The following is a 6,064-nucleotide window of genomic DNA, read 5'->3' as shown; positions in this document are numbered from 1 at the left end:
GCAGAGTGGTGCTGTAAGTAGTCATTCTTTCAATGCTAATATAATTCCTGATAGCAGCTGGTCGTCTTTCATTCATTATTCATCGGGCTGATAATCATGTGCTGCTGTGTGTGAGAACCTTTTCCACAACTCTGCATCGCACATTTTACATTTTGCTTCGTTTTTAAAGAAAAGCTTTGGTTTTTATTTTTGTTTTTGTGCTCTAGTATTTATTATCACTAAAATTAAAAAAAAGAAACAAATTCAAGCTAAAAGCAAAATTTTCTCCGCTGAAATTGTAAAAAAGAAATTCAAAAAGTATGATATATTTGGCCATTAACCAACTTTCAAATTCTCTTTTGTATGTAAAAGTGGTTAATTTTTATTTACCATTATTTTTTACCAATAAACAACCTACTATTAATACTCCTCCTCACTGCCTGTAATTCAGATATTTATGATCTACCACGTTGAGTTCTTCATATAATCATTAATAAAAACATTACAAATTGGGGGGAGGAGAGAAGCAAAATAACTTTTGCCCTCTTTTTAAAATTCTACACCATTTAAGGGGTTTGTAACTTTAAGTTCTTTTTTTTTGCAAAATGCACAAAGTTGATTGACAAAAAAAAAAAAGATGTGTGTATTTCTTACCTCCAGTTGTTGGCAAGCCAGGAGACGAGGATCTGAAGAGGCAGAGTTTTCCTCCACTGCTCAGGCTGAGAGAATATGGGAGAGAGGGAGGGGATGCTACACTTTATACAGACTCAGAGGAAGTGGGAGGAGCCTGTACCGGGTGGGAGGAGCCTGTTTATGGCGCAGAAACCGGCAGCACTGACGCCACTGAACACGCAAACGTGCACACATACCGCAGACACACACCAACATGAAGACAGATAGTTTCAGCTGTGGCAGCTTTGATAGTGCTGGCTACGCCTGACTCACCTGGGTTACAGAGAACAACACGCGCGCACAAAGAATGAGTTTATTGACACAATCAGAGGACTCAAGTGGAGACAAGCTAAAAGGCTCTATTTTGCGTCAACTACAATAGACTGAGGTTGAAGCGATTCATCATGCAGCTCAAAGCGAAATCACTCTTGCTTTTAAGAGTGGAAGGTATTGTTCAGGGACGAAAGGCCTCATGGCTCCATTAAAAGGCCAAATTTCAATCTGCGGCTTTGTTTGCATGAACCTACCAATAATCTCCACGGGAGTTCTGATCAAAGCCATTGTGGGGATTGTCAAAAAGTAATTCAGAGAAACTTTTAGTGTAACTTCCATTTTTGCAGCGGTGAAACAATGGAAACAGAGAAGGTGTGTGTGATCCTGTTGGATCACTGAAACAGACAAATAGGAACTGATCAAACACACAGATCCGTGAGCTGATAGTGTCATTATTAACTCATAACGTCCCGAAGTTCTTGAGGTAATTCGGTGTTCAGATGATCACAGTTTTTGCATTTTTGAGAATAAATTTCTACGTTCGTGATGGAAATAGTGTTTGACCTAATCCTGACTTTCTTGAAATCTTCAATTATGTCGTTTGTTCACATTCAAGTTTCCACACAGTGCCACAATTCTGCATTTCCCTTCTTCCAAACACAGTAATTGCATATGACATTAGTACAAAATGAAGACAGGTTTGTACGATCGCTTTTTACTGCGGCATACTTTGCTACCACTCCAGGTTTTGGTAAATGTGCTGCCAGCTGCCTGAAGATTGGCACCAAACTCTCTCTGGGTTCTTGTGGGCTCATCACTTCCTTTCTGTATGATCCAGAAAAATCATAATTCTTGTTTATCCAAAAGCTAGCTCTAGCACTGCAGCACTGCGGGGCTAAGCAGGAATTTAGAAAAGTAGCATTTTAAGTCTTTGATTAGCTTTGGCCCTCACTATTAGTTTGACTGCTAAGAAAACAATGATGATTTTTCCAGCAACAGCAAATATTGCAAGATGCGTCTGACTTTCAAGAGCTCTCTTTTTTGTCAAAACTATTTTTCTAGAATACACCAAGTTTTTGTGAAACAGAAATATTGTTAAATTTGTTTCTTATGTTGCATTTTACCAGATTAACTATAGAATATTTAGAAAATGTAGAGGTGAATTGAGGAAACATGATTTTTAAAAATATATTTCTGGCAATAGAGGCCTTTTTCTCAGTAGATTAGAAAGGAAATGGAAAGAGAGAGAAAGGGGGAAGACATGCGGTAAAGGTTCCGGTGGGGAATCAAACCCCAGACGCAAAACGGCCGTAATATATGGGAGGCTGCACTTCACACATCGCCACAGGGGAACTTCCTGAATGTTTAATAGTTTTGTTGTTGTTGTTGTTGTTTTTAAGGAACTGAAGAAACTTTGAGTTTTTTCTTAGTTTGATGAAAATCCTCTGAAACTCTGTTGGAAGTTTTGTAAAAAAAAAAAAAAAAAAAAAAAAAAAAGGCTGAATAGATTTCATACATTTTATTAACCCGCAACCCAGAACATCAAGAAAAAGTCATCATCCAGCAACTTGCTTGTAAAAAGTTGAATCATCAAGTTTTATACTTGCAACAAAACCCACCGTCTTAACTTTGTCAAGTTAAGTTGTTGCTTGCTGAAAATCTGACTTGTTTGTTGGGGGAAGTCATTAAAAACTTCCCAGCTGTCTACCTGCTGTGAAGGTCACTCCAAGGTCTCAAAGCATCTTTATTTATTTCATTCTTGAGTCTTTTGTAGGGCCTGAAACTTTAAATCCCCCAGAGAGATTCTGACCCTGAGGCTAAAATGAATAAAACTTTGTTATGCAGGTTTTGGTTATGCCTGAATTTTATCTGCTCATACGTTCGTGCAGCTCTGGACTATTACACGACACATTTAAAGTGATATATGAACTTCTGTCACACACAACAATACATGTGTACAAAGCGAGGTGCTTCATAACTTTGTCCCCGGAGAACCAGAAGGTTTTAACGTCAGGAGAATGATCGGGTGTATGTTGGTCACGAGTGAGTTCAAATTATGGAAAATAAACCATAGCAAAAAATATTGATTAAACAATCAATATTCTGTACTTAGTAAAACCTTTACTGAGACTGGAACCTAATTCACCGACCTCCTGACTAAATATGTTCAAATTTGTAACGTAGATTGCGTTTTCACGGATTTTTCTTAGTAAGAAGCACATTTTTAATTTATTTTTTCACCACACAGGTCCACATTTCATTCGTACACGCCGTTCTTTCAGCAACAAAGACTTCATGTCTTCATGTCTCCTCGTCTAATTTGTCGTGTCTAAATCCTCTGGTCTTTCGCTCAGAGAGACATCTGACTTGAAACAAAATAATCCGCCCTCCTCCCCCAGGATTTCATTAGACAAGTAAAGCTGCCACCTCGTTTGTCGAGTCCTGTCTGTTATTTTTGGGTGAAGAAGAAAGAGGGATGTTAAAGTAGAAAAATAGCAAGTTAAATGAATGAAGGCTGTCGACAGGCAAAGAATCTCAATCGCAGAAACATTTTCTCAAATTAAATTCTTATGGAAGTTGTAAACAGATTTCTGCTCTGAAATCCTGGCCAACTCTTGCAGTCTAGGGTAAATTCACAGCTTTTGCTGATGATGTTTCTGTTGCGCCTCATTATTAAAAAACTATTTCAGTTCGCCTTTCAACAAAACCTCACTTCAAAAAGATCTCAGCTTCCTCGTTCATATCAGTCACACCGACGTGAGATCCACATTTACGTTTAAAAGCTTTTACAAAGCATTTGAGCTTCTATTGCATTTTTTCTTATTTGGGAAACTAATGAGCACTAATACATCCTAATGTTGATAGTTTGCCTCACATCTATAAATTAGCATGAACCAGTTTCACCCTTTTTCCAATAATAATAATAATAATAATAATAATAATAATAATAATAATAATAATAATAGAGCCTTCGTGATCTAAGAGATCTGCACTGTTCTTTGAATTTATTCCCCTGAAGCCTTTGTGAGTCTTTACATCAGTTTGTTTGCTTTTGCTGCAAAGGATGACTTCAAAAACAAGATTCAACATTTCCCCAGTCGCTGCCTCTGCAGGTGGAGATGATGTTCAGCTGCCTGCTGTGCATCAGTCCTCCCTGCAGCTAAGACATGCAGGAGATTTTTATTTTTCTTTGACCCCATGCCAGAGCTTTAAATCTAACTTAAACTTTACTTTAACATGCATTTGCTGTTTCTTGTTTAGTTTTTTTTGTTCATTAGTCTTTTCTGACTCTCCACTCTTGTGTGCCCATATATGCTGATTAAACTGCCTGCTGTTAGATGGATGTAGCTATTTTTCCAGATGCCAGCTTAGGTTGGTTCTTAATGCGTACTTATGCAGTGATGAAACACAAGTCGGGTTTCACTGCTGGACTCAGATGGTTCCCCTGACGCTGTTGCCTGTTTCGTTTTGCCTCTTATTTGTCTCCAGTTCACACCATCATGTCGGGACGTTTTTCATGTTGTCTTCACCTGCTGCTGGCTTTGCTCTCGCAATCGGGGATGTTTTGTATTACCAACGTATTTATGTGTAAAATAGTTTTCTAAGGAAACCTGATTCACGTTTTACCCAACAACAAATAGATCCGTGGGTCAATGCTTCTGATTTTTTTAAAGAAACTACAACAGCTACTTGCTTTATCAACCTGATTTTGTGTGCATTTGTTTAGTCAGCATAAAAACAAATAAAATAAAAAAAAACACTGAGGTATAGATGTAGGTTTAAATTTGGATCCTTGCTGTTTGTTTGAAGCGTTTATTGCAGATACGTTGACAACTCAGTGGTATGTATTTGTGTTACGGTGGCTGGGCTACGGTAGGGCTAATTAATACGATAATCCTAACACACAGTGCAAATAATGACATTGTTTACTTATGTGTCATGAATTTATTCATGAACATATCTTCCCCCAAATGAGCTGATGTAAAACTAGAATAAATAAATAAACCTTACACACAAGACTATCCATCTGCTGGAATGAAACACACTCTTACCAATGTGTGTGAGAAAACCCAAGCAAGGTCACACACACACACACACACACACAGATCTACCGCCTGTGATGACGCGACCGCTGTCCCAGAAAACGTCGTACGTGACATGAAGACAGCTTCTTACTGAATACGTTCATGTTTATCGTCTCCGTTTCTCCTCCGAGTGATGAGTCATGGTGCTTGAGTTAATTGCAGCGTTGTTTTGTGTGGGTCAGAGGCCTCTTCAGTGGATGGGGCCCTGTGCTCTGCTCCAATCAGCCATCATGTTCCCTATTGTCGCGCTGCGCTGAAGCTGGTGGTGACTGTGAGTGTGTCGGAGGGGAGGAGGGGGGTGGTCGCACAGAACAATCAGACCTATCCATATTTATGTTTATCACTTATTCACAACTCAAATGCAGCCGAGATTAGAAAAAAAATATTAAGCAGCAGACAAACTTTTTTTTAATAAATTTTGTTGCTCTTTAGAAAAGGCTGTGTAAATTTACAGACGTGGTTAATATGGAGATCAATATGCATGTAGAGGTTTTTTTTTAAGAGGGGCTTCAAAGGGAGCACAAGGTGGATTTCTTTTATACTATAACTACAAATAGAGTGTTCTGGGGGGAAGTTGTGTGATATATCTACACAAAGTGAAGTATAATTGTGAAATAAATCTAGGAGGAATTGATGAGACAAGAGAATATAAAACCAAATCAAACCAAAGTGATTAAAATGAATCATAGAAGAAAAAAGAAAGGACTGATTGGTAAAAAAAAAACAAAAAAAAAACAAAAAAAACCAAATAAATAAATAAAGGTTGATAATGTATTTTATGTGACAGGGAACTTTAGAAAAGAGCTGGGAATATCGAACCTTTTAAAGGATATGCTGGAACAAAACGAGACCACCAACCTCGCTGTAGCTCACGGATGGAAAAGTCTCTTTATTTGCTCTATTCTGCTACCTCAGAAAGTCAGGGAGTGATGGCAAGAATATCCTGAGAAATCAAAGCAGAGGAATCATCCTTCGTCCTCTGCTGGCTGTTCGCTGTTGTCATACTGAACCTGGGGGCCGAGTCAACACTGCCTGCATGCATGGGGGGAGGGGGG

Source organism: Poecilia reticulata, linkage group LG16 (genome assembly GCF_000633615.1).
Source record: "Poecilia reticulata strain Guanapo linkage group LG16, Guppy_female_1.0+MT, whole genome shotgun sequence".
Classification (NCBI taxonomy): domain Eukaryota; kingdom Metazoa; phylum Chordata; class Actinopteri; order Cyprinodontiformes; family Poeciliidae; genus Poecilia; species Poecilia reticulata.
The sequence above is the reverse complement of the archived record's forward strand: the minus strand, read 5'-3'. Positions refer to the sequence as shown.